General features: G+C 38.3%; 1 protein-coding gene across 4 annotated transcripts in view; it reads right to left on the bottom strand.

Moving 5' to 3' along the window:
* LOC115211041 overlaps positions 1-15000 on the bottom strand; it is a 184528-nt gene that overhangs the window by 168668 nt on the left and 860 nt on the right. Inside the window, exon 1 of one of the 4 annotated variants that reach the window (XM_036501885.1) lies at positions 14486-14505. The exons of the other annotated variants lie outside the window; for them this stretch is intronic. The gene's annotated coding sequence lies outside the window, so the exon portion shown is untranslated. Of the gene's footprint in view, positions 1-14485; positions 14506-15000 lie in introns of those variants that run through there. 4 annotated transcript variants of the gene reach the window in all.

The raw sequence follows: 15000 nt of genomic DNA, 5'->3' as shown, positions 1-15000 counted from the left end.
AACGATGGGGATCCGAAAAAGTAAAAGATTACGAAGTATAACTGTAAATACCTCTAAAATAAGATATTATCAGCTCCTATTCCTTTTGACATTAACAAAAATTGACACTAAGGTAGGAGCTAACTGCAAATGAGAATATCGATCAGGCAAAGAAGTTCAAAATGTTATGTTATCGAAATGGTCTTTCAACGAAGCTGTTATAGTCATTTCAAGTGAATGAGGTAACGTTAATGAGAATGGAAGAAATAGAAAAGTTTATAAGCAGGTTGCTACGAAAGTGGTTTGGTCTCACGCCATGTTTAATTTAAATTGGATTCCATAATGATACTACAAAATTATTTCTGCATCAATACAGCTGGTGTAGGGGATTCTGTGGAATGATTATAATTTATAAGAAAACTCAGAATGAAAGGTGCCGATGGAATTAAAGCTGGAAATGAAACGGTAGATTTGAGCTGTGCATGACACATGGACCAGATTTGGACGGATACAGAACAAATGGATATTAATAACATACTTCCGGTAGAGATGAACTGTCGAGAACATTTAAGGATTGGAGAACTGGAGAGGAAAACTGACAATACTTATTAGTGGCAGAAATGTATACCAGTAAGGCACAAAGAGTGAAGGACAAATCCTTATAAAGTAGAAAACAAAATAGCTGTGGCAGCTGCTCCTGTTTTGATAGATAACCAGAGAGAAAAAAGCGGGTAACATTTCTTGATACAGCTGGAGCATTCTTGATACTGTTGGAAGGAGTCAAAATCTTTCTTACCTCCACACAAAAACCAATGAAAGGAATGTCTCGATGTGTGTATGTGTGCGTGTGTGTGTGTATCTAACTCCATGCTGCGCATGCAGGGTAAATCTCGAAGCTTCCCCCTTTCATTACTCTAATCTCACCATTATGCACACATAAATATCAAGGCCACTTGCATTGCCATTCTCCCTTTCATTTCACTTTAACGATATAACCAAAAGCTAATCTCTATTCTCACCAACCCTTTTAATTTCTCCCCTCTCAGTCACACGTATATTCAGATTTATGGTAACATGCTACGGTGTGTACAATTCAGAAAAAGGGCAACCTCTCTGATCCTGCCAATTATCACCCTATTACATTCCCCTTCAATATCTCAAAGATAATAGAGACTTTCATTAACGACAACCTTTTGGAAACCCTCGTTCTCTCTTTAATAACCATCAGTAAGGCCTTTTAAAAGCCAGATCTATTGTAGACTTACTCCATTAGCTCATTCACCGGCGAGTTCTCACCCAGTTGGTGAAACTGTGTTATTTTTCTCAGTATCAGCAAAGCATTCGATCATAGCTGGTTCACAGGTTCCCTTGAAACTGCTTAACCTAAGGGCTCTATCCGTCTCGTCACTTGGATTAGTGATTTCTAGTCAGATTGCACCGTCGCAGTATGTACAGAAAGAACTCTCTTTGTCCGTCTCTTCTCTCCATAAATTCTGGCATGCTGCAAGGTTTAATCCCAGACCCTTATGCTTTGTCCTGTACCTCAACGATCTACTTACCGTCACGTTTAACAATAACCTTCATTCTTTCCTGACATTCCACACCCAAGCACCGTTAACATACGACTTAGACATCCCTGGCTAAATCTAAACTGGCTCTCGAAACCGAGACTTCGGAAATATCCTCCAGTGAGGTCATACTAATCGTTCCATTCAACAGTGCAGAGATACCATCACTTGACATATCAAAACAACATCCCACCTACCCACCTAATCAACATAGGACCAACATAGCATAAACTAGGAAACTCAAGGTCGCACAAAAGATATCCCCCATTCACAACCGTCACTGAGGATCTTCACGGGAAATTATTAATCCTTAACATTGCAAAAACTGCATCACAAAACTGGCCTTCATAATCAGCCCCAGTTCACTCACCAACAACTGCTAACCGTCTACAAAGGTTAGATGAGATTTGTGATTGAGCACTGATACCTATTTCTTTACTACCCACAAGGGGCTAAACACAGAGGGGGAAAACAAGGACAGACAAACGGATTAAGTCGATTACATCGGCCCCAGTGCGTAACTGGTACTTAATTTATCGACCCCGAAAGGATGAAAGGCAAAGTCGACCTCAGCGGAATTTGAACTCAGAACGTAACGGCAGACGAAATATGGCTACGCATTTCGCCCGGCGTGCTAACGTTTCTGCCAGCTCGCCGCCGTATTGAGCACTGATACCACATCTAGGTTGGTACTGTTGCTACGCACACAAATATCTTAGGCCACATTCAAAGAAAAGACACCCAATAGACTGACATAGAGTTGTAGCAGACGTGATTTTCACTGTCATGATGTGAGATGTTTTTCTCGTCAAAGCTTAAATACTCGTAAAACGGCTCCACAAACCCTTTACGTTCCAGCGGTCACATGACCTCGTGATTAAACGAACCTGTTGCTTGTATTGGTTGGTTCCCAGCCGTCCAATCACATTGGTACAACAGTTTATTTTACCTTACGCGAAAATTAACCACTATCTTCTGAGAGCCTGCTATTCTGTATAAGAAGGACAGTTTTCGACGGTTCGAGGCCTTTGGCACTCGCCACTGACCACACACGCATCTCATCTCCAGCAACGATGTCCTGACACCAGCCAGTTTCCTTTAGCTAGACCGAAATAATGTCTTCACCACTTGACCCTTTCTAACTTCTTCTATTTCACCAAAAGCTAGAATAGAGATAACAAGATCACCAACTAAATCTATTGTTCTCAATGATATGTCTATCCTTCTGGATAGTTATAAAAGCTAGAACACCCAAGCAAAAACCAAGTAGTCACTTGGCGACAACTGAGCGAGGCAGCTTGTGACGACTCAATAAGTTAGGGAACGAACGGACTGCTAGAATCATGATCACAAGGAATGCAGTTACTAAAGACAATGGTCAGCGAGAGAAATGAAATTTACTTTCAGCAACTGTGAGACAACGTCCCACAACACTACAACTTTCACTAGCTCTAATTCTGTTCTCTTACAACATCATTATATCTCTCTCCGCAATTACTACTAAACAATGAAGAGAACACAAACACAAACTTTACTTCGCATGCTTTTGGATTTATCATAACCTGCCCGTTGAGGCAAGGTATTGTAACGTAACGGTAAATAAATACTTTCTTAAAACTTCATGCTTTGTTTCTCTTTCACATCCTACAGTATGCAATTATAACAGCAAATTTTTATCGTTACAACTGCTGACTCCGACATTTCATAGTATTGTGTACCTAATCATATTTATCGTTACAAGAGCCTCACTGCTCACGCTAAACCAGGTTGCACCAAATTAAGTTCTTCTTTGAGTAACTTAGTAACATCAAATCGTTTAAAATAAACCCCCCTCTCTCTCTTTCTTTCTCATAATATTATTTGAATCCCGGCTAAGAAACCACATGAAGTGTTAACTGTCTCTCATTAAGATCTTCCAATAACAGCGTGTTTGTATTTATCCATTCCCCAAGTCCTGACATGTTCCAGTTTAAAGTGGATTGTTTTATACATTTATTTACTTCTATATATTCGTTTTGTTTTGTTTATTTGTTCCCAAGTCAACTGCATCTTAGAATCGGTATGTTACTAAGGTTTCAATCTTGGCAATGTTCCCTTTTTTTTTTTAAATCGTTTGCTTCATTAAATATGAAACGTCTCGAAATGCTTGATAGGGAGGCATGAATGGCTAGTCATTAATCACCTCTAATGATCTAAAAGTATGTATGTATGTATGTATGTATGTATGTATGTATGTATGTATGTATGTATGTATGTATGTATGTATGTATGTATGTACATGTGTGTGCGCTTGCGTGCGTTTGAATTATTAATGATGTCCTTGAGCCAGTATGTTATATAATACGAATATACATGTATCACGGCGGCGAGCTGGCAGAAACGTTAGCACGCCAGGCGAAATGCGTAGCCATATTTCGTCTGCCGTTACGTTCTGAGTTCAAATTCCGCCGAGGTCGACTTTGCCTTTCATCCTTTCGGGTTCGATAAATTAAGTACCAGTTACGCACTGAGGTCGATGTAATCGACTTAATCCGTTTGTCTGTCCTTGTTTGTCTCCTCTAAGTTTAGCCCCTTATGGGCAATAAAGAATAACAAATATACATGTATTCTGTAGATGCCCATGTTTTACAAAGCTCTTCTGTGTATGCATGTGGCTACATTATCCTTCTCAGATTTGTATGCTGTATGTAAGTCTAAATGTCTATGTGTGTGCATGGCTGAATGTGTATGTGTGTGATTCAACGTGCGTACATATGTATACATATAAGTAGGCATATGTGTTTATTGCTAGCGTAACTAGAGTGTGTGCCGCCCGGGGCAAACAGCCCCTACGGCCCCCTAGCTACGGTAGGGAGTATATATATATGTGCATATGTGTATATACATACATACGTACGTACATACGTAGTACTTATGTACATACATATATCAGACTTACATACGTACATACATACACACATACATATATACGTACATACAAACACATATACATCATACATACGTACACGCATACATACATATATACATACATACAGACATACGTACATACATACATATATACATACACACATCCATACATACGTACGTAAATTTATACATACATACATCACACGTACATACATACATACATACACACATGCACACACATACATACATACATACATACATACATGCATACATACATACGTACACACATACATACATAATACATTCATACATGCATTCATACATACATACACATGCCTCTATATATGTATCTTACTGGTTTTAGTCATTGCACTACGGTCGTGCTAGGGCACCGCATTGAAGTGTTTAGTAAAACAAACCAATCCCATTACTTAATATTCTAAAGCGAAGTACTTATTGTATAAGTATCTTCTGCTGAATTGCTAAGTTACGCGGACTTAAATCAACAAGCGGTGGTGAGGAACAAACACAAACACACACGCACATAGAGACGGACTTCTTTCAGTTTCCGTCTACCGATCCCACTCACAAGACTTTGGTTGACCCGGAACTATAGAAGACACTTGCCCAAGGTTCCACACAATGGGAGTGAGCCAGGAACAACGTGGGTGCTTCTTCTGATGCAATACTCGGACATATCGTCAGTGTTTGTATCCTGGAGTTATGGAGTGTTTTGGGTCTTACATCATACACCCTAACCTAAGTGAGCTGAACTAAGGTGATCAAATATAGGCCGGATGTATCCGAAGAAGTAGTACGCTTCTGACCCCACATGTCACCTGTTTTTAGCTAGTCATCTAGATCCATTCTCAGCGTTGCCTTTGATAAGTTCTTCCTCCGCTCATTGCTAAAATACCCTAGGCTCCACAATGCTTATAGCGGGAGCAACCTGCAAATGGCTGGCTGCCCACCTTCACTTGAGGTCACACACTCACAGATATATGTATATATATATATAATTTATATATATATATTTATTCACAGGAGTGGCTGTGTGGTTAGTAGCTTGCTTACCAGCCACATGGTTTCGGAAACTGAAAAGAAGCCTGTCGTATATATGTATATGTATATTTCTATTATTGAAAACAAGTTGATGTATTCCACCGAAACTAGGTAAATAAAACCTTTGAACAGAGATGATCAGTGGCGACACCTGCTGGATCGACTACGCTACATTGACAAAGGGCAAATACCCTGAAACGCGTCTGTAGCTGTCTGACTGGCAGTGTGAAGCGGCTGACCTCCCTTGTTCGAAGGTTATAATGGACACAGTTTGTGTGTCAAATAGCTATCTTAAGGCGATGGCCTCATGGAGCTAATCAGCGACAGCTTTTAGTCTTATATCTATAAGACTGCCATATTAATATGGCGATAACAATTAATTTCCAGTAACGCTGCCGTAATCTCTTTTAGAGAGACTTAGTAATTTTAATATTCTATATATATATATATATATATATAATATATATATATTATATATATATATATAATATATATATATATATATATATGTATGTTAGTTTGTGTGTCTGTGTTTGTCCCTCGAACATCGCTTGACAACTGATGCTGGTGTGTTTACGTCCCCGTGACTTAGCGGTGTGACAAAAGTGACCGATAGAATAAGTACTAGGCTTACAAGGAATAAGTCCTGCTCGACTAAAGGCGGTGCTCCAGCATGGCCGCAGTCAAATGACTGAAACAAGTAAAAGAAAAGAGTATACAAATACACGCACACACATACATTATATATATACATACACACGCACACACACACACATATATGTATGTATATATATATATATACACACACATACGTACAGGCGCAGGGTGGCTGTGTCGTTAGAACGTCATAGTTCCTTGACCAGTACCACACTGCGTGGCACCATGTGCAAGCGTCTCCTATGGCCTCGGGCCGAACAAAGCCTTATGAGTGGATTTGTTTGGCTGAAACTGAAAGAATCACGTCGTATATGTTTGTGTAATGATGTGAGTGTCTTTTTTGTGTTTGTCCCTCAATACTGTTACAACCCGTAACATTAGAAACTCCAATTTTCATCACAAGTGATGGTTCTTTTCGAAGAAAGGTCGATTTCATTGCGTTTGAGATGCATATCGCAAATATCGATTCGTTGTGTTCAGTGAATCTCTTTCAATTTATGTGGAACCCAAAAATCAAGCTTCTTAACGAGTTCAAGACATTTTAAGTGATTTTCAATTGTGTGCGATACATTTAACTTCTCTGATTCAATTATGGCTTTGATTCGGTAATCAACTTCAGAGGTCAACCAGGACGTTGGTCATCTTTGAGTGAAAAATATCCAGAATGGAATTTTTAAAACCATTTTTGACATGTGCGTTCTGCTAAGCAATCAACACCATAAACTTCATATATCTCTTTGTGCGTTTCAGCAGTTTTCTTGCCTTTACGGAAATAAAAAAAAGTAAAATATGGTGAAAAGTTTCGTTTTTGTTGTCCATGTTAAAATTGACACTGAAGTAACAGCTGTAAACAAAATTATGCGCAATTTGCTTCTAAAGTAAGCTAAAAGTAACGGTTATCAAATGTCAAAAAGAAAAATTACAACATTGACAAAAGTCATTAAAAAAATCGTTAACTCCATCTACTTGCGAAAAACGAAATTACTTTCTTGTCAACTCATATATATATATATATATAGTATGTGTGTATGTGTGTGTGTGTGTGTGATTACAATGAACAATAGATGACAATGGAAGCACTCCGTCGAATCAACGAAACAGCCTGCTCGTGAAATTAACGTGTAAGTGGCTGAGCACTCCACAGACACGTGTACCCTTAACGTAGTTCTCGGGATATTCAGCGTGACACAGAGAGTGACAAGGCCGGCCCTTTGAAATACAGGTATAACAGAAACAGGAAGAAAGAGTGAGAGAAAGTTGTGGTGAAAGAGTACAGCAGGGATCACCACCATCCCCTGCCGGAGACTCGTGGAGCTTTAGGTGTTTTCGCTCAATAAACACTCACAACGCCCGGTCTGGGAATCGAAACCGCGATCCTATGACCGCGAGTCCGCTGGCCTAACCACTGGGCCATTGTTAAAAAGGTCGAGTTGCGTCCCCTAGACAGTTTGCGGTTTGTGTTTCTGATTCTCGACCCCATGTCGAATTTATCGATTTTTTTCAGAACTGGGGGAACTTTTCAAAATTTTCGCTGCGTTAGTTTTGAATTATGACATTGGGCTATGTGTGTATCAAGTTTCATCAGAATCGGTTGAAAGCCGTGGTCAGGGTGAGGGAACAACCTAACAGACACACAGACACACACACAGACAAACTGCCGTTTATATATAGAGAGATATATCTGTGTTGTCATCAATGTAAGAGTTCTAGCTGGGAATCATGTCATACAAGGAGATATCATCTCTCCGAAGTTCTTTACAGTATGTCTTGAAATGGTCATGAGAAACATCATCATTACCGGCGTGCTACTAACTTTCCTTCGCAGACTACAACGTATTTTTCGCAGAAATCTCAGATATATATATCTTTTATATATATATATATCTTTTAAATTCGTTCATGGTAACGTTAAGCGTATGCAGATAAAACTCCTATTTCATTATGCCAGCTACCGTCTAATGATACTGACTAGTTAGTCAATATTTCGAGGTTGCATCCATGTTAATACCGATATAATGTAGGATAAATATGATGGAAGCATTCCGTCGGTTACGACGGTGAGGGTTCCGGTTGATCCGATCAACGGAACAGCCTGCTCGTGAAATTAACGTGTAAGTGGCTGAGCACTCCACAGACACGTGTACCCTTAACGTAGTTCTCGGGGATATTCAGCGTGACACAGAGAGTGACAAGGCCGGCTCTTTGAAATACAGGTACAACAGAAAGAGGAAGTAAGAGTGAGAGAAAGTTGTGGTGAAAGAGTACAGCAGGGATCACCACCATCCCTGCCGGAGCCTCGTGGAGCTTTAGGTGTTTTCGCTCAATAAACACTCACAACGCCCGGTCTGGGAATCGAAACCGCGATCCTACGACCGCGAGTTCGCTGCCCTAACCACTGGGCCATTGCGCCTCCACAGGATAAATATAATAACAATAATTCTAGGATGGAATTTTAAAGTTTTTACTGCATCGCTACACGCGTTTCCACATACTGGCAAGAATGGATAAACATCCTTCTGTGATTCACCCACTAATGCAGTATTGCGTGATGAAATGAATCAATGACGATGATCAACAGGATAAGTACAGATACTGCGGACTATACTGTAATCACTCCAAGGATACGGACTCTGATGATAAAGTCATGTGATTTGTGGAAACGTGCGTAGCGATGCATTAAATACTTATAAATTTCATCCTAGAATTGTTGTTGCTGCTCTTATCTATCTATCTATCTATCTATCTATCTATCTATCTATCTATCTATCTATCTATCTATCTATCTATCTATCTATCTATCTATCTATCTATCTATCTACCTACCTACCTACCTACCTACCTACCTACCTACATACCTATCTATCTATCTATCTATATCTATCTATCGATCTATCTATCTATCATCTATCTATCTATCTATCTATCTATCTATCTATCTATCTACCTACCTACCTACCTACCTATCTACCTACCTACCTACCTACATACCTATCTATCTATCTATCTATCTATCTATCTATCTATCTATCTATCTATCTATCTATCTATCTATCTATTTATCTATCTATCTATCTATCTCAAACGTTTGAGAATAAATTATTTCCGTATCTTTCAATACATTTCAACGCTTCTAACGCAAACTTTGTTTACTTTCATCGTATTAGTTTAACGCTCGGGAAGTGAGAAATTCTTTTACGTTTCGAGCATACGCTCTTCGAAAGAAAGGAACACAGAAATAAACAGGGAGAGGGGGAAAAAATGTGTAGTAGGAAGCTTGCTTCTCAACTACATGGTTCCAGCTTTAGTCTCACTGCGTGGTACCTTGGGCAAATGTCTTCTACTATAGCCCCGGATGTATGTATGTATGTATGTATGTATGTATGTATGTATGTATGTATGTATGTATGTATGTATGTATGTATGTATTGACATTCTGCTATACCAAGGAGAATTGCTTGTTTGCTTCTACATGCACAAACAAATCTATTTTGCATTTAATGTTTCTGTTGTAAGGCGGCAAGCTGGCAGAAACGTTAGCACGCCGGGCGAAATACTTAGCGGTATTTCGTCTGTCCTTATGTTCTGAGTTCAAATTCCGCCGAGGTCGACTTTGCCTTTCATCCTTTCGGGGTCGATTAAATAAGTACCAGTTACACACTGGGGTCGATGTAATCGACTTAATACCTATGTCTGTCCTTGTTTGTCCCCTCTGTGTTTAGCCCCTTGTGGGTAATAAAGAAATAGGTATTTCGTCTGTCCTTATGTTCTGAGTTCAAATTCCACCGAGGTCGACTTTGCCTTTCATCCTTTCGGGACCAATAATTAAGAACCAGTTGCGTACTGGGGTCGATCTAATCGACTGGCTCCTCCCCCCCCCCCCCCCCCAATTTCGGGCCTTGTGCCTAGAGTAGAAAAGAATATGATTCTGTTGTTCATTCCATCGAGGTCAACTTTGCATTTCATCCTTTCGGAGTCGGTAAAATAAGTATCAGTTGAACAGTAGGGTCCCTGTAATCGACGTACCCGCTTCACCCGAAATTACTGGCCTTGTACCAAAATTTGAAACCAATATACTTCTGTTGTTTGATTTTACAGATTTTTATCGATGTCAGTAAGATATCGCTGATTCTTTTCGTATTTAATGATATTTCTTCTGCAGAGTTCGATTTCCTTTAAATGGGTGGTATTCATCAATCGATTGCGCTTCTCAGTAATTACTTCAGACCCCCATGAGAATCGACCTCTGATTTTAAACTCTAACGGGAAGGCATTTCTATACAGCGTGGTGACAACATTATCGTACGTTGCTTCTAGGGCGTTGGTTTCATTTTCTACACGAAATGGCGCAAAATTGTTTCTGACCAAGACGGCGTACTGTTTGATAAACATCTTTATCGTTGTTAAGTACTGTTCAATCATGTGGAAGAAAAGTTGTTATTTCTGTTTGTTAACACGTAAGCGCAGCCAAATTCTGGAAGACAGGATTCAATAAACATTCTCGAACATTATTTCATTCCATTACTTCAATATATCATTTTGCTTGGAGTGTTCTGCTGTTATTAGTATCCCTGTAATCGTATTCGGAGTTTTTGTAACGTTTGCAGTGTGTTTTGGACATTTAGTTAATTAAAGAAACTGAGACTGTTACAAGCGATTTCTGCAGCAAGGACACGCACACACACACACATAAAGAGGTTTATCATTTAAATATATCTGAGTATGTCTAGATATGCAACTATATGCATGAGAAGACATACATAAGACAAAACATACAAATCTGCACACATATACACATACGTACCTACCTACATATCTACCTACCTACCTACCTACCTACCTACCTACCTACCTACCTACCTACATATCTACCTATATACATACATACTTACATACATACATATATACATATATACATACAAAAATATCCTGGATCTAGGTTAGAAACCGGCTCTTTCTCTATTGGCAAGAAATCTTGAAATAAACTTGCATACCTACCTACCTACCTACCTACCTACATACATACATACATACATATGCACGCACACATGCGCACACAAAGATGCTAAAATTTAAAGACTCTTAACAAGGTATAACATTTATTGATAGAATTTATAAATCATGTAATACATACATACATACATACATACATACATACACATACACATACACATACACACACACATACATACATACACACACATACATACATACACACACACATACATACATACATACATACATACATACATACATACATACATACATACATACATACATACAAAATGGATAGAGATGTAGGAAAAGCAGTAAAATGTGACAACCGATGAAGACTTCGTGGAGTTAACGCCGATGATATCACCCACATCATAAGCAGGTGTCCGAAAATGTCATCACGGTATCATCTACCGATGAGACATCATGTTGTAGCTAGGACACTCTATAATACAATCCGTCGGAAGGATAACCCTAAAGACAAAGGAATAAGAACCTCCAGCATGGTAGAGCCACGGCCACTAATAATAAAAAGAAGTACTGGTGGAATGTCCCAATGAAGACCTCAATAAAATGTAAGCACAACAGGCCTGATATAATGATTTGGGATACATACATACAAACAAAAATACCCTGTTGTTGATGTTGAAATTCCAATGAAGGAGCCTTGGATCTAGGTTAAAAACGGGCTCTTTCTCTATTGGCAAGAAATCTTGAAATAAAACTAAACAATGACATACATACATACATACATACATACATACATACATACATACATACATGCATACATACATGCATACATGCATACATACATACATACATACATACATACATACATACATACATACATACATACAAAAATACCCTGTTGTTGATGTTGAAATTCCAATGAAGGAGCCTTGGATTTAGGTTAAAAACGGGCTCTTTCTCTATTGGCAAGAAATCTTGAAATAAAACTGAACAATGACATACATATATATAAAAGATATCCTGTTATTGATACTGAAATTCCAATGAACTAGGTTAGAAATCGACTCTCTCTCTATCTTGGCAAGAAATCTTGAAATAACACCTTGAAATAAAACAGAATTTATAAATAATGTAATATATTCATGCATGCATACATACATGAATACATACATACATACATACATACAACATACATACATACATACTACATACATACATATATATATTATATATATATATATACACAGAGACACATAGACACACACACACACATATACATGCACACACACATACATATATATACGTCACACATACATATATATATATATATATATATATATATATATATATATACGTTTATCAATTCGCTTGCAGGATACCTGATGTGAAATCGATTTGTGAAACAGATGTATTTCAGGATGGATATTTTATTCATTTATGTATTTTTTGCCCGCCACCCCATGAAATGATCATCCCGAAATACAACAAAATTATATATATATAATGATAAATCTCAGAGCGAGTTATAAATAGTAGCGGTAACACATCGTGACGCATATTTGCCATTTGAATATGGCTAACCCCTAAGGGTGGGTGCTACTGTAGTTTGTAGCCCCAGGAAGATATCTATAGCCAGCTGGAGGAGATATCTTCCTGGGGCTACAAACTACAGTAGCATCCACCCTTAGGGGTTAGCCATATTCAAATGGCAAATATGCGTCACTATATATATATATATATATATATAACGGGAAGGTTTACGAAAATAAACAAAAGACGAAGGCAGGTGGAGTACAAACAAACAATGTATTAGTATGGCGCTCAGGAATCGAAATAAAACAAGTCTTTTACGTTTCGAGCCTACGCTCTTCGACAGAAAGATACACAGAAAAGAAACAAGGAGAGAAAAAAATTGCGTGTAGGGGCTAACGATCCAACATGGCATATATATATAGTTATCTCTCTCTATATATAAATGTGTATACATATACGTATCTCTATTTCTCTCTTTCTCTTTTACTTGTTTCAGTCATTTGACTGCGGCCATGCTGGAGCACCGCCTTTAATCGAGCAACTCGACCCCGGGACTTATTCTTTGTAAGCCCAGTACTTATTCTATCGGTCTCTTTTTTGCCGAACCGCTAAGTGACGGGGACGTAAACACACCAGCATCGGTTGTCAAGCAATGCTAGGGGAACAAACACAGACACACAAACAAACACATATATATATATACATATATACGACAGGCTTCTTTCAGTTTCCGTCTACCAAATCCACTCACAAGGCATTGGTCGGCCCGGGGCTATAGCAGAAGACACTTGCCCAAGATGCCACGCAGTGGGACTGAACCCGGAACCATGTGGTTGGTTAGCAAGCTACTTACCACACAGCCACTCCTGCGCCTATACGTATCTCTATATGTATCTATGTATGTATACGTGTGTTTGTGCGTGTGTATTACATGTAGTACATAATCAATTAGATTATTCGGATCACGATCGTTAGGTCGTGAGCTTGATTTCTGGCGGCGCGTTCAGGCCTTGAGCAAGATACTTTGTTTCACGTTATTCCAGTCCACTTTGCCGCCAAAAATGAGTTGTACCTGTAATTCGAAGGGCCAGTCTCCTCCCATTCTGGGTCACGCTGAATTTCCCGGACAAATATGCTAAGGGTACTCGTGTTTGTACTGTGCACGGTCACTTCCAAGTTAATTTCACAAGCAGGCTGTTCTGTTGATCGGATCACCTGGAACACATGTCGTCGTAACCATAGCGTGCCATTAGGAAAAAACAAAACAAAAATACACATCTATCTATCTATCTATCTATCTATCTATCTATCTATCTATCTATCTATCTATCTATCTATCTATCTATCTATCTATCTATCTATCTATCTATCATCTATCTATCTATCTATTTATTTATTCAAAAAATATAGGATGGACTAACAGAGTATAAGAATCAAAAGAGCAGATGATAAAAGAAAAGAAAATAATCGACGGATAACATCTGTGTACCATCACTTTATAAGGCATACATGTCTTAGATACAGTATTGTTAAAATATGCAAAAAAATAATAATGTATATATTTGAGAGGGAAATGTAGAGGAAAAATACCAACTGTGTTAGCATTCAGATTAGGAAGAGGAGAAGAGGGAGGAAGGGAAGGAGAATGAGAGAGAGAGAGAGAGAGAGAGATTTTCTGGACAATATTTTTATATTTTCAGCCTGTGAGTGATTTAGAATTCCGTAATATGTACTATTTAGATGGTTAATTTTCAAAACGAAAACATCAATATGAAGAATTTATCAGAAATCCACAAATAGCATCATTTAGAACTTACAAAATATTGTTTCACAAATGCGATCAAGTTCTTATCTTAAAGTTTTTAGCACCTTCATCATTTAGCCCTCCAAACGTGCAGTGACAGAGTGGTAGTATATATTTTCTCTGAATATCTAAAAGAATGCTTATGTAGTGTGTATCTACTCTTGAAGGTAGTCTCTTTAATTAATACGTTCACTGTGGTTTGCTAACTTCACATAAACACTGAGACATTATTCATTAAGCGAGTGTGAGTTAATACTGTGACAATTACATTGGTTTTGAGTATTTGATAATCATCATAATAATTTATCCACTGCTATTTTAAATATAAAAGGTTTTCCTTTTTTTTTTTTTGTAGAAACTGCTCCTAATTATTTAAGTGTTTAATTATACACACAACACAAACATATACGAACCAACGAGGTAATTCCTACACGATCGCTTGACTTGCCAGAAACATAAGTCGAATCTCTGAAACCATACCCTATAACGGATGATCTAGTCCTAGACGAGATGGCCACGGCTAGAACA

This window comes from Octopus sinensis, linkage group LG4 (genome assembly GCF_006345805.1).
Source record: "Octopus sinensis linkage group LG4, ASM634580v1, whole genome shotgun sequence".
Taxonomy (NCBI): Eukaryota; Metazoa; Mollusca; class Cephalopoda; order Octopoda; family Octopodidae; genus Octopus; species Octopus sinensis.
Note: the sequence above shows the minus strand (reverse complement) of the source record. Positions and strands in the feature narration are given on the sequence as shown.